Raw genomic sequence first — 13,915 nt, 5'->3', positions numbered from 1 at the left:
AAATGCAGGATGGGTTGGTGGGTGTGAAAGTACGATTACCTGCTGGAGACCATTACTGGATTCCCTTGATCACTTTTCAAAGTCCAGTGCCCTAATTATTATGGGTTTATTTTCTGATCCACTCTGGCATTTCAGAAAACCAGAACTACAGGTCAGCCTATCCCAGATTTGCAAGCATTTTTGCTATTAGACTTTCCAGACTGCCATGTTCCACATGCTGCCTTGGAAATGTCTTCAGCTTACCATTACAGATTCTATTTATTTATTTATTTATTTGATTTGCCAATTGTTTACAAGATAATAAGTATAAGTGTATACATAGTTGTGAAATGGGTACATATAAGAAAAATAAAAGAAGAATAAGAGAAACAATAGGACAGGGACGGTAGGCACGTTGGTGCGCTTTATGCACGCCCCTACAGACCTCTTAGGAAAGGGGTGAGGTCAATAGTAGACAGTCTAAGGTTAAAGTTTTTGGGGTTTGGGGAAGAAACTACAGAGTCGGGTAGAGTATTCCAGACATTGACCACTCTATTGCTGAAGTTGTATTTCCTGCAATCAAGTTTGGTGCGGTTAACTTTGAGTTTGTATCTATTGTGTGCTCTTGTGTTGTTATGGTTGAAGCTGAAGTATTCATTGACAGGTAGGACATTGCAATGTATGATTTTATATACCATGCTTAAATCAGACCGAAGACAGCGTAATTCAAGGTTTTCTAGTTCTAGAATTTCAAGTCTGGTGGCATAAGGTATTCTACAACGAGTAGAGGAGTGGAGAACTCTTCTTGTGAAATATTTCTGGACTTTCTCAATTGTGCTAATATCAGATACGTAATGTGGGTTCCAGACTGATGAACTGTATTCGAGTATTGGTCTAGCAAATGTTTTGTATGCTCTGGTTAGTAGTGAGATATTACCAGAGAAAAAGCAATGTAGGATTAGGTTAACAACTCTTAATGCCTTTTTGGCTATGTAGTTGCAGTGGGCTCTAGCACTTAGATCATTAGAGGTGAGTATTCCAAGGTCCTTTACAGAGCTTGGGTCATCAACAAGATCTTGACTATTCAGCTTGTATTTTATTTTCTGATTTTTTTTGCCAATATGTAAGACAGAGCATTTATTTGTTGAGATTTGAAGTTGCCATTTGTTTGACCATTCTGATACATAGTCAAGATCTTTTTGTAGGGTAGCAGTATTGTCTGTGGTATTGAACAGCTTTACATCATCAGCGAAAAGAAACGCAATTGCTCTTAATATGATCACAGAGGTCATTTATGTAGAGTATGAAGAGAGTTGGTCCTAGAACACTGCCTTGGGGGACACCACTATTGACAGGTACAGAATTTGATAGGACGCTCCCAATTTTGACCATTTGTTGTCTGTTTGCCAGGAATGCTTCTATCCAGTTATTCAGTTGTCCAGAGATACCATAGGATTTTATTTTTAGGAGTAGTTTGTCGTGTACCACTGAATCAAAGGCTTTACAGAAGTCTATGTAGATTGCGTCTATTGCTTTGCCCTGGTCGAGTTGTGTCGTCCATATGTTTTTGCAGTGTAAGAGTTGCAGATTACAGGATAGTTTTTCTGAAACCAAATTGTTTATTGGAGAGTAGGTTGTTTGTCTCTAAGTGGAGGATGATGGATTGGTTAATAATTGATTCCATGACTTTACAGGTGACGCAGCATAAGGAGATTAGTCTGTAATTTTCAACTAGGCTGGGGTCTCCTTTTTGAAGATGGGGATGACCGTGGCTTGTGACCATAGGTTAGGCAAGGAGCTGGTCCTGAAAGATTTTTCAAAGATTATGCTTAGAGGTTTGGCTATGGCAGTGGATAGCTTTTTTAAAGTAGGCACATATTCCATCTGGTCCAATAGATAGAGATGGTTTTAGATTGCGTAGTGCTTTTTCAACGTTGTCTTCTGTAAAATCGATATGTATTAGATCATTGTTGTTATCTGTGGTACGGCTAGGAAATACTGGGCATGATCCATTGCTGTTTACAAATACTGAGCTGAAGAATGTGTTAAAGATGTTGGCTTTAATGGTGTCGTCGTTGCAGTCTTTACCATCAGGTCCTATCAAGGGTGGGATAGACCTTGAGTCTTTTAGTTTGTTGTTTACAAAATTGTAAAAAGCACGGGTGGAATTGGTGCTTAGAAGGTTTTCCTCTTGTTTAATGTGATAATTGATGCATTCGGTCTTTATCTGGTGGCATAAATTTTTGTATCGGCTTTTGAAATTGGCAACGTGACCAGATTTGTTTTTCCGCCAGAGTGATCTCTTTTGGATTGAAGTTTCCTTATTGTTATGGGTAATCTGCTTTTTGTTTTGTTTTGGGAGTTGTTGTTGGTACATATAGTTTGATGACTCTTTTGACTTCAAGTAAAAATATGTTGTAATGGTCTTCAACAGTATTGCATCCAGTGAATAGAGATTGCCAATCAAGGGATGAGAGATCATTGTCTATAAGATCATAGTTGCCTTTTTGAAGTTACAATTGGGGATTACATCATTGTGGTGATTTTTGTGTGGGCGTATGTTGAGACAAAAGTCAATCATATTGTGGTCACTGCTGGAAAAGGGTTCTTTAGTTTGTATTCCGTAAATTAAATTCAAACTATTGCAGAAGATGAGATCGAGGCAGTTGTTTAGTCTAGTGTTGTTGGTTACTAGTTGTTCCAGTCCCAGATTTGTAATAGCATTGTAGAAGGTTGTGTGTATGATTTCAGTTGTACAATCATTTAGGGTCCAGTCAATATGAGGTAGATTGAAATCGCCAAGAAAGATAAAAGGGTATGGGCAGGATGCAGCCCATGTTAGTAATGTATTTAGCTTGTTTACATGTTCGATGTCATAATCAGGTGCTCTGTAACATAGTAAGAATCGAATTGTGATATTTAAGGATAGTTCACAGATGATGGTCTCAGGAAGAGCAAGCTCCTGGGTAACTTGGATATTTTTAGATGTAAGGACTTTTTATAGAAGATAGCAACACCACCTCCTACGAATTTCACGATCTGATCGGTAAACATGATAGTCTCTTACTGTGGTAATGGAGTCAGGAGAGATGCATTGAGCCATGTTTCACAGACAAATATAATGTCGAATTTAGCCATATTTAGTAGGAGGATGGTCTTAAAAGCAATCTTTGCAAACCATAAGGTGAGCTGATAGTTGGGCTTCAGACATAATAAAAACATACAGTTCAAACATAAACAAGTGTAAAGCTGAGGTAGCTGTGATGGCTTTTTCAGAAGAGTTCTGGAAAAGGTGGTTTAAACAGATACCTCACAAAACTTTCAGCATCTTTGCAAATTAGCAGTTCCCCAGCTTTTAAATTAAAACTCACTTTAATTGTATAATGTAGATTAGTCTTAGTATTTATACAATTTCCCCACAGCTTCCTCTTTCCAATATAGGGTCACTCCCATGCATGGGAAGCTTTTTCCTGTAAGTTTTAGAAATGTGTCCAATTGGAGTTTGAAAGAGGGACTTTTTAATAGTTGTGAGGTGGCTTGGAAACTCCCCTCAAGGGAGACTCATCTCATTTCTCTATTAACCACCTTCTGGAAAATGCAGAGAATTTCCATTTGCCCAAGCATTCCATTTGGCCTGTTAATCTTCTATTTTAATTGGCCTCTATTTTTGTAATTTCCCAATTGTTGTGTCACTGTATTTCAGTATTAGTTGCTGTAATTGAAAACAGGCTTTTAATTGACAGTTTACTGAGTTTGCTGTAAATAAATACTCACTCTGGATGTAAATGTTTCTCTGAGCCATTATAGCCTTAAGGCAGTTAATTGTTCAGTAGCTAATCTCTTGAATTTTACACTTAAAAGATTTTGAGACTAATATTACACAGCTTAAAGGATGCTCATTCTCTGTCAATGATACAACTGTGTCACAATCTTACTTTTCTTTTTATTCTGGAATATACCTTCTACCACCAAAAGTTTTGTTTGGAAACTATAAAAATTGCATACAATTATATGCTTAATTGTCTATGCTTTTTAAGCTTCTCTAACTATTAATAACTTAACTGAAAAGTTAGGTTTTGCTTAGTAAGCAAGGCATGTTTTTTTTCTTCATTTATGGCCTTTTTCACCCTTTTCTTTTCAGGCATATTTGTAATGAGAAGATAAATGAGCCAAGAAAATAGATGTTAAAGCTGACTGAGCAAAGTAGAAGAGTGACTTACAAGTGGAAAACAAAATGAAGGGGTGACTTGCTTGAAACAAGTTGGTCACTTTTTGTTCACTCTAGTCATTTTCATAAAATTATACAAAGGCTACCAAGAGGGAAATTTCTCCATGATAAGGTCGTTTGATGCACCCTCTCCAATCCTAATTATGTACCCTCAGCTGTGTTGCACAGTTGTTACTGGGAACACAATGAAATGTGTTTTTTTCCAAGAAAGAGGAATATATGCTATAGTATTGTTTGACAGTAAGATCTGCATTGCTTGCCTAAGACCATGGAAACAATCCCCAGCTGTGAGGCCATGTTACCCACATGTAACATTCAATAGCTTTCATTCTGCCATTTCATACATTCCCTTGGAGGACAGCAAGTTTACTTCATACCATGGGGAAAAGCTTATAGCATTCTTTGCATTTAAAACAGTAGAAATGAACCTCCCAGATTCATTAGGAATCATTCTTTCTGTCAGCCACAAGAATGCAGCTCTTGATTCATATTTTAGGCTCCTGTGATTTTACTCATACCAGTGAAGTTGGTTCTTATTCCAAATCACTAATTCTGTTCTGAAGTTCTGTCTTTGGCTATTCTTGTAACATTCATGATAATGGACTTAGAGAGTCCACATTTCCTCTGTCTTGCCATATGCTAGATTCCACAAGTTAGACTATCACGATATTTTAGTTTTTCAATTTCCCAGAAATAATTTTGTTGAGGTCAAAAATCAAGCTATACCCCTTCTATGACTGAACATATGAACCTAGTATATGATAAACCAGAAAACTGGCATTGTCTACCTCAATATTTCTTAATTTTGTTTTGCTTTCAGGATTCCTTTCCACTTTTAAAAATTATGGAGGATCCCAAAAGTGGTTTTATTTGCATGGGTTATTTTTATTAATATTTACTATATTAAAATTAAAACTGACCCATTCATAGAATATTGCTGAATCATATACAAATAAAAATATTGAGCCGATTAGCTATTAACAAATAAACATGTTTTATTTTTAAATAAATAAATAGTGAAACTATTTTAGATTCTGGCAAATATATTTAATATCTGGCAAATAATTTTGATATCATGGACTCCTGAGAGGGTCTTGGGGGACCCCCCAAGAGTGCTCAGATCACACATTTAGAAATGCTGGTCTACTTTAGTCTGTCTGAGAAGAGCTTTTCATATTGTCACACTGAGGTTTTTTTCTTTTACTTATTATTGGAACCTTCCAATGGAATATGAGAAGAATACAAGCAGATTTTCTGCATACAAAATATTTGTCTCTTACTATGCTGTTAATTTATTCTAATCTAATTTTCTCTAGTGCAGCCTGGTAATTTCTTTTTAGAACAAGGGGCATTTTTAAAAATTGAAATAATATCATCCTTTAAAATATGCAACCTTATTAAAGAAATAGATATCAAATTTATTGTAGAATCTACTTGTTTCCTGTGTGATATGAAACACTTTAGCAAAGATGATTGCATGGGCAACAAATGAACTTCGGAGTTAAACTAAGCATATGCACAACATAGCTTCATTATAGAGTAGGAAAAACTTTCAATCTAGACTAGAGTAATCTAATATGATTAAAATGGACTATAAATTGGAATGGAAAACCTGTCCTCTAATTCCCAGCATCCCTCCCTATCGACTGTGTTGATTAAGGGTACTTCCAGATTGGCTTAAGATATTTTGGCAGATTATATAGGACCTCTCATAATCAAAAGATGCCATATTTGGGGTGGTGGTTTATCATTGCACTAAGATCTGGCTTTCTCCTGAGCATTCCTTCAAACAACAGATCCTTGTTTCAGGCAATGAGTGTTGCTCCAAACACAGTGACATTTTGCTGTGAGCCCTTGCAAAGGTACAATTTGTGATTTTATGGATTGCATCAGATTTACAGAATAGGGTCTGAGAGCTGATCATTTTACTTGCACAGTGGTAAAATTGGTGAAAGAGAGACCTTCTACTATCTTCTCATATTGGTATCTTATGATTATATTACTACGTTGTTTGTGTGTCCCCTGAGAGTTTATGCACCGGAGACAAATTCTTTGTGTGTCCAGTCACACTTGGCCAGTAAAATATTCTATTCTATTCTATTCTATTCTATTCTATTCTATTCTATTCTATTCTATTCTATTCTATTCTATTCTATTCTATTCTATTCTATTCTACTCTACTCTACTCTACTCTACTCTACTCTACTCTATACTCTACTCTACTCTACTCTATTCTACTCCATCCCATCCTATCCCTATCCCATCCCATTCTAAAAGATATAGGATTATTTTGGATGTGGAATCTGTTATCCACAAAAACTCTGTGCAGTAAAAACTAGTTACTTAAGCTACTACAGGATTCTTCCAAACTAACATGGTTATCTTTCAATTTTTCTACTAAATTTAATTTTTTTAATGTTTAAAAGCTTAGTACTGAAGGGTTTTCAGCTGCTATGTATACAAGTACCAAAGATAATGAAAATTCTTCTGCAAAAACTACTGGTTTTATTCACTTCCAGAAATAAAGTAAGTAATGTTCAATAGAACAAGGAGAGTTCGTTTTAGTTGAAATAAAAATTCAACTAATGCAAGAAATTCTATATTTATTCAATGATAATAACTTGGGGGGGGGAATTAAGTAGCAACCAGAAAATGCTATGAATCCAGTGCCAGGGTCAGCTGCCTTAAGGAAATGGTGCTGCAATTAGAAAACTTATTTCCTGATTTAGGTTTTTTTATTTTGTTTTTCCTACTAAAAATGGTTTGGCAGTTTGCACCAAGGGAATCAAACTCTCATCTACAAAATCACTTGTTGAACTTCACGACAGGAAGTTAACGGAACATTTCAGAGAACTGATCCACCGGGACTCATCTGAGAGGGAAGTTATGAAAGGAAACATTTTGTAAACCTGATTCCAGAAATCTGACAAACAGGAAAAGACCTGGAGAAATATTCAAGGGGGTGATGAAGTGAAGAGAAGAAATTGGAGGGGGAATGGATCTATACCCTATGCTTGGTAAGGAGGTAGAGAGAGAAAAGAATAACACAAAATAATTAATTGTACATTTGATTTGTCTGGGGAAGCTTCTATGAAGGCAGCCATACCGGCAAAATCCATCTGTTGAGAAGTATTATGTTTCTTCAAATCTAGCAAAAGCAGGCTTGCTATTACAATGCAATGCAATCTAAGTCATATACATTTATAAAGTATGTTCTATTGAGTCTGATAAGATTCACTCTTTGGAAGATGACTATGACAATGCAGCTGTGTTGAGATGGGGAGGAGCTGTTTAGAGACACTGTACTGTACAGGAAGGGTTGGTAGAGTATCATGCAACTGAGAAGCTTGCCAAAAATGCTTCTGGTCTTCAAAGTTCAGAGTGTATGCATCTAGTACAAGTGTCATCAAGATGTGGGCAAGGTCCATTTTCAGGTTGGGAATTAGAATTAAAAGGCAAAATAACTAATTTCAGCTTTATGAAGATGCAACACACTTATTTTGCCCATTATTTTCTATAAAAGGAAAAGTTGAAGTCAGAAACGGATATTTTTGATCTGGGGATAGTCAGGTAGTTACCAAAGTGTTCTGTTTCCTGTGAACTGTCCCACTCCTGTTATATAGAACCTGTAGATTCAATAATTGACATAATAAGTGTTGGTCTAAATGTAAGCCAAAATGCAGTCATTTTGGTCAGGAAAACCCCATAAGTATAGAGTTCTGGAAGAAATCATTGTGAGAATGCAGGTAAGAATGAATATGCAAATATTGATCAGTTTCAATTACTTCCAGGAAGGAACAAGTTTGAAATTAGGGGATGCTTACTATACAGCTTTGATACCACTGCATTTTGTTAATTGTTAACAAACACCCAATTGGTTGGGTGTTTGAGAATGTTATCAGATTCAATTCTTGGCTATGTGTACAGGAACAGCTAATGATTTGAATAATTCAATTATAGTCAAGTTCCTGTGTACTTGGCTGAATTATGTCATCAAAGTTAATTAGGGGATTTTTTCATGTTAGGGCCTTTTCCCATTAAGTTCTTCCTCTCTGCCAATGATTCCCCCTTGAGTATCTCCCAAAGTTTAAAAAGCCCTTTAAAACACTTCTTTTTGTGGAACTTCCTACAAAATTATACTTTCTGCATGAATGAAATGCCTTACATTATTATATTGCCTTATTGTGATATTGGTTTATATTGCATGTTTTTATTTACTTGGACAGTTCTGACTTATAAGCACATACTAAATAAAAAAAACTACTGGCATTAGCACCACCACTGTTGTGCAGCAAAAGTTACATTTCAGTTTAGATGAGAAGGAAGAAAGAATGAGAATTAAGTATTGAAAATATTTTCATAAAAGCTTGAATGGTTCACTATCAAAAACTTTCACGATTAATTGGTATTAGCAATAGCACTTAGACTTAAATACCACTTCATAGTGCTTCACAGCCCTCTCTAAGCAGTATACAGACTGGCATATTTGTTAATATACTCTTTTTTACCTGATGGAAATTAAGGAATGCTGTTTCTTTAATAGCAAAGATCTTGGTCTTTAGTGTGACTATGTATACATAGTTCCTTTTGGTGGTGTATAAAGTCATAGCTTTAGAACTTTCATATTTCAAATGATGTTTGATGCTGATATGAAATCAGCATCTGATTTCACATCCCATAGTAATATTCACTAAGAAAATATTATACTATGTCATATGCTATTTCATGCATAGACATATATCCACATTGCTAGTCCTGGAATTTATTTTACAATCTTGATAGCTATTTGGGGAGCAGTTCTGCAGTATGTAGTTAGTACTGTATAAATAAAGATATAAAATAAACATTGAAAAACAAATATATTATTTATTTTTGTATATGCTGTTTTTAATATTTTTACAGATAACTCAAGGTCATGAACATATCCAACACAACTTTCTCCTCTTATTTTCCCCACAACCACCACCCTGCGAGATGGGTTGAGGGACTGGCCCAAGGTCACCCAGCTTTCATGGCTAAAACAGGACTTGCCTGATATCTTAACCACTAGACTTGCTGCTTCAATCACTAGGGTAATGCTAAGTGTTTTTTCTTATTTTTACGGACTAGGAAACAGATAGTCCTTGGCTTACAGTAGTTCATTTAGTGATCATTCAGTTACAATGGCACTGAAAAAGTGACTTATGACCATTTTTCATACTTATGAATGTTACAGCTTCCCCATGGTCACATGATCAAAATTTGGACTCTTGGCTCATATTTATAATGTTTACGGAATCCCATGGTCATTGTGACTTTCTGACAAACAAAGTCAATGGGTATTTCATATTCACAGAACAGAACAGAACAGAACAGAACAGAACAGAACAGAACAGAACAGAACAGAACAGAATAGAATAGAATAGAATAGAATAGAATAGAATAGAATAGAATTATTTTATTGGCCAAGTGTGATTGGAAACACAAGGAATTTGTCTTGGTGTAAATGCTCTCAGTGTACATAAAAGAAAAGATACATTCATCAAGAGTCGAGAATCATAAGGTACAACATTTAATAATAGTCATAGGGTACAATAAGCAATCAAATCATACTAGGAAACAGTCCATATAAATCGTAAAGATACAAGCGACAAAGTTACAGTCGTACAGTCACAAGTGGGAGGGGATGGGAGTAATGGGAAGATTAATAGTAATAGTAGTGCAGAGTTTGTAAATAGTTGGCATCTGTTCTTGTGTCTAGTTGTTCTGGTGTGCAATGCTCTATAGTGTCGTTTTGAGGGTAGGAGTTGATACAGTTTATGTCCAGGATGTGAGGGGTCTGTAAATATTTTCACAGCCCTCTTTTTGATTCATGCAGTATACAGGTCCTTAATTGAAGGCAGGCTGGTAATAATTGTTTTTTCTGCAGTCCTAATTACTCTCTGAAGTCTGTGTCTGTCCTGCTGGGTTGCAGAACCAAACCAGACAGTTGTAGAGGTGTAGATGACAGACTCAGTAATTCCTCTGTAGAACTGTATCAGCAGCTCCTTGGACATTTTGAGCTTTCTGAGTTGGCGCAGAAAGAACATTCTTTGATGTTAGGTGTCCATTTTAGGTCTTGTGATATGATAGAACCTAGAAATTTGAAGGTCTCTACTGTTGATATTGTGTTGTCTAGTATTGTAAGAGATGGTAGAATAGGAGGGTTTCTTCTAAAGTCTACCACCATTTCTACGGTTTTGAGTGTGTTCAGTTCCAGATTGTTTTGGTTACAAGTTGTACAATCTCCTGTCTGTATGCAGATTCATCGTTGTCTCGAATGAGACCAAGCACTGTTGTATCTTCTGCAAACATCAGTATTTTAACAGATGGATCATTTGAGATGCAGTCATTGGTATATAGGGAGAAGAGAAGTGGAGAAAGCACACAGCCTTGGGGGGGGGGGGCTTGTGTTAATTGTACAGGTATCAGATGTGATTCTGCCTAGCTTCACCTGCTACTTCCTGTCTGTTAGTAACTGTGACTAACTTAACAAATGCAGCAATTCACTTAACAACTGGCAAGAAAGGTTGTAAAATGGGCATTGTCTCGCTTAATAACAGAAATTTTGGGCTCAATTGCAGTCATAAATTGAGGAGTGCCTGTATAATTAATCAAATGAAGAGCAAAAGAAAAAATTGTGAGCAATGTATACTCTACATTTATATTATCAAATATTAACATTAACCCATCTTGTAATATAGCTGTGATATGTGACATGTGTCACATTTTAAGTCTTATATATCCTTCACCATCCAATTACTAGGATAGTTATTTTAAGACTAAGAACATTGTATTTGCTTTATCCATTTTTAAAGCAAAGAAGCAGCAGATTGTGAAAAAATGGTTCTATACAGATAAAATCAGCCTTTTCAGAAATTGAATGGGATTGGAGGAGGGTTAGGGTTAATTATAATAATGAAATTGAACATGGTTCTCTTTTGGGAAGATCCACATATAGATAAGTCCTTTAAAATCAGGCTACCAAAGTGAATAAGCAGAAGATAAAAAGCATTGATAAAGACAACACTCTGACAAAGATGAAAGAAATTTTGAAAGTGTTGTCCAAACAACCTCACCATTGTGCTGAGGAAATTATGGGAAAGCTACTATTTGTTCCCTATTTAAGGAGGTACTCAGAGCAATAAAACTAGGAAATGTTCCAATTAGGACAGGATATGCAATTTATTTAACATGGGTTGTGACTAAAAAATCAGTAGTACTTCAACCATAGAACATATGGCATTGAGTTATCTAGAGGCAGAGTTTTATCATCATAAGATCTGCAACAAGATCCTAATAATATTATTAATATAATATAATATTGTTATATAATAATATAATATTCTTAATATAATATTAATAATATTATAGAAGTATCCTTGTTTAGCTTGCTTTAAAATAAGGAAAGTCTAATGAGGTTATGATTTTGTTTAGAGCCTTTCAATACTAACTCAACTCTCAAGATGGCCTATAACTTAAAATAGAAATGTTTTATTTTAATAAAATTGATTGAAGCCAGAGTAAAGCTAGCTCTTTCTTCGTGTACCCAATATCCTTTAGGAATTGTGGAAAGGCTTCCTGAATCAATTCTAATCCTGACACACACGTATCATTATGTCAAGCTGGTTGGGAATAGTTCCTTACACTGTTCCTTAGTTCCCCCAACCCTTGCTGGCAATTCTTAAGAATGGTGGCACAAAATACAAGCTGATGTTCTTACTGGTCTGTTTTGTTTTGATATATAGTTTATAAAATTGCTTAGCTGGCTCACTAAAATATTATGTAAAATAGGTCGATAACATTAACAAAATCATTGTATCATTCTTCACCAGTCTGGTTAATGAAAAACAGTCTTAATTTGCAACCTTTGAACAGTAAACATCTAAGATGAAAACTAGGGATCTTGCTAAAGTCATAAATTCATATAAACCATACTAGCCTACTTCCAGATAATTTCTGAAAAAGAACCCGTAGCCTTAACTTCCCAGGGTTACCAAAGCCAGCCAGTCATAATTCCCATCTTCAATGTGAATAGCAGGAACATAATTGCTGGTAAACTCATTATTTTCAGTGTCATTCTATTATAACTAATTAATCACAATATGATTCCATCACATATCCAATAAACTTTACATGAATGCAAATAGTATATATTAATACATCAAACACAACAGTATCCCAGTTTAGACAGTAATACACAGGTGGTAATAAATTCTAGTGTCTCCTAAAAACCATTCTGCTAATACTGACCAGAAGTCAATTAGGAAGCTTTACTTATGTCCGTCTATGGAATAATTTTGTCATTGTCTGAACTTAAATGATCAGTTTGTAGCAGAACAATCCTAACTCCCTTATCAGATTTAATCCCCCTTTAGGGTCCCATCATATCCAGCCTCCTGTTGTTTGGATGGAAATGAAGAAGGAGAATGTTCTATCGCCAGAACAATATAGACTCAAGACCGGAGTTGAGTTCAGCTCTTTTATTTAACTGTCAGTAACTTCAACTAAACTCGAGCTGCGGCAGCCTCTTTTATAGCGGCTGCTTGCGGCTCGCAACCAATGGCATTATTTCAAACCTCCCACCGTTGGGGTGGCCAATCATAAACTGTTGTTAACCACCAATCGCTAGGCGGTAGTGATTGTCCAATCGGAATGTAGCATTACAAGTATGCAAATCTCTATATACAACAGAGAAGGTATCTTCTCTTGCCTTTATTTTCTCTTGTTCTGGTTTTAGCTCATATTGAGGAGTATATAAGTATATAAGTTCATCTCCTCTAACCCTGCTAACACAGTAGAATAATATGGGAAAATTGGATCCTGTGAATCTTCAGTATTTGTCAGTCTATCCATGCAAGTCCAGTGATTGTTCCCCCATCTCCTTTTTCTCTTCCTGATGTTAGAATTCAAAAATCCAAGAAGAAAAGGCTGTGGTTGAGTCTGCAAGGATTGGTAGATTAAATATTTCCCGCAATTGAAGGAGCTTCTCTCTGGCTTCAAAGGGGAGATCTGAGAAATAATCCAGGATTATTAACTTGAATTTAAATAAAGTAACTGCATAACAAAATTCAGGTGGAGGGCAGGGGTGGGATTCAACATTTTTAACAACCGGTTCTGTGGGCTTGGCTTAGGTGGTGGGCATGGCTTGGTGGTCATGTGACTGGGTGGACATGACTTGGTGGTCATGTTATTGGCTGGGTGTGGCCAACTAAATATCACTCACATCGAGGCATGCATCTCCTCGCCTGGCCTCTCATGACTGTGGGGATGCTGCAACAGTCGTAAGTGTGAAAAATGGTCATAAGTCAATTTTTCAGTGCCATTGTAACTTTGAATGATCACTCCACACAAGCACAGTACCAGCAAAGGAGGGGGGAAAAAACTCCAGAGAAGTTCCTGAGACAGGAAGTCTAGTTCTGCCAAGAATGCAATAAGGGTTAATGGAGAGGCAGTTTCTGTAAACAACACCAGAATGTTCCTTCCTGCCTTCCTTACAGGATTAGGCCAGTAATTTCTTCTAACAACTGGTTCTCCGAACTGCTTAGAATGTCAACAACTGGTTCTAGTGAATAGGTGCGAACTGGTAGAATCCCACCCCTGGTGGAGGGTATAGAGGGAGCAGAAATAATGGTGAAGGAATGCAAGATCATTAGCATATAAAGGGGATATAAATGAAATCTCAGCCTG

General features: G+C 36.1%; 1 long non-coding RNA gene across 1 annotated transcript in view; it reads right to left on the bottom strand.

Moving 5' to 3' along the window:
• Positions 1-13,915, bottom strand: part of LOC148133198 (uncharacterized) — a 187,918-nt gene that overhangs the window by 66,984 nt on the left and 107,019 nt on the right. The window lies entirely within an intron of this gene.

The sequence above is a fragment of the Notechis scutatus genome, chromosome 1 (assembly GCF_049901735.1).
Source record: "Notechis scutatus isolate UNSWTSFEM ecotype Mainland chromosome 1, rNotScu1.2, whole genome shotgun sequence".
NCBI classification, from domain to species: Eukaryota; Metazoa; Chordata; class Lepidosauria; order Squamata; family Elapidae; genus Notechis; species Notechis scutatus.
The sequence above is the reverse complement of the archived record's forward strand: the minus strand, read 5'-3'. Positions and strand labels throughout refer to the sequence as shown.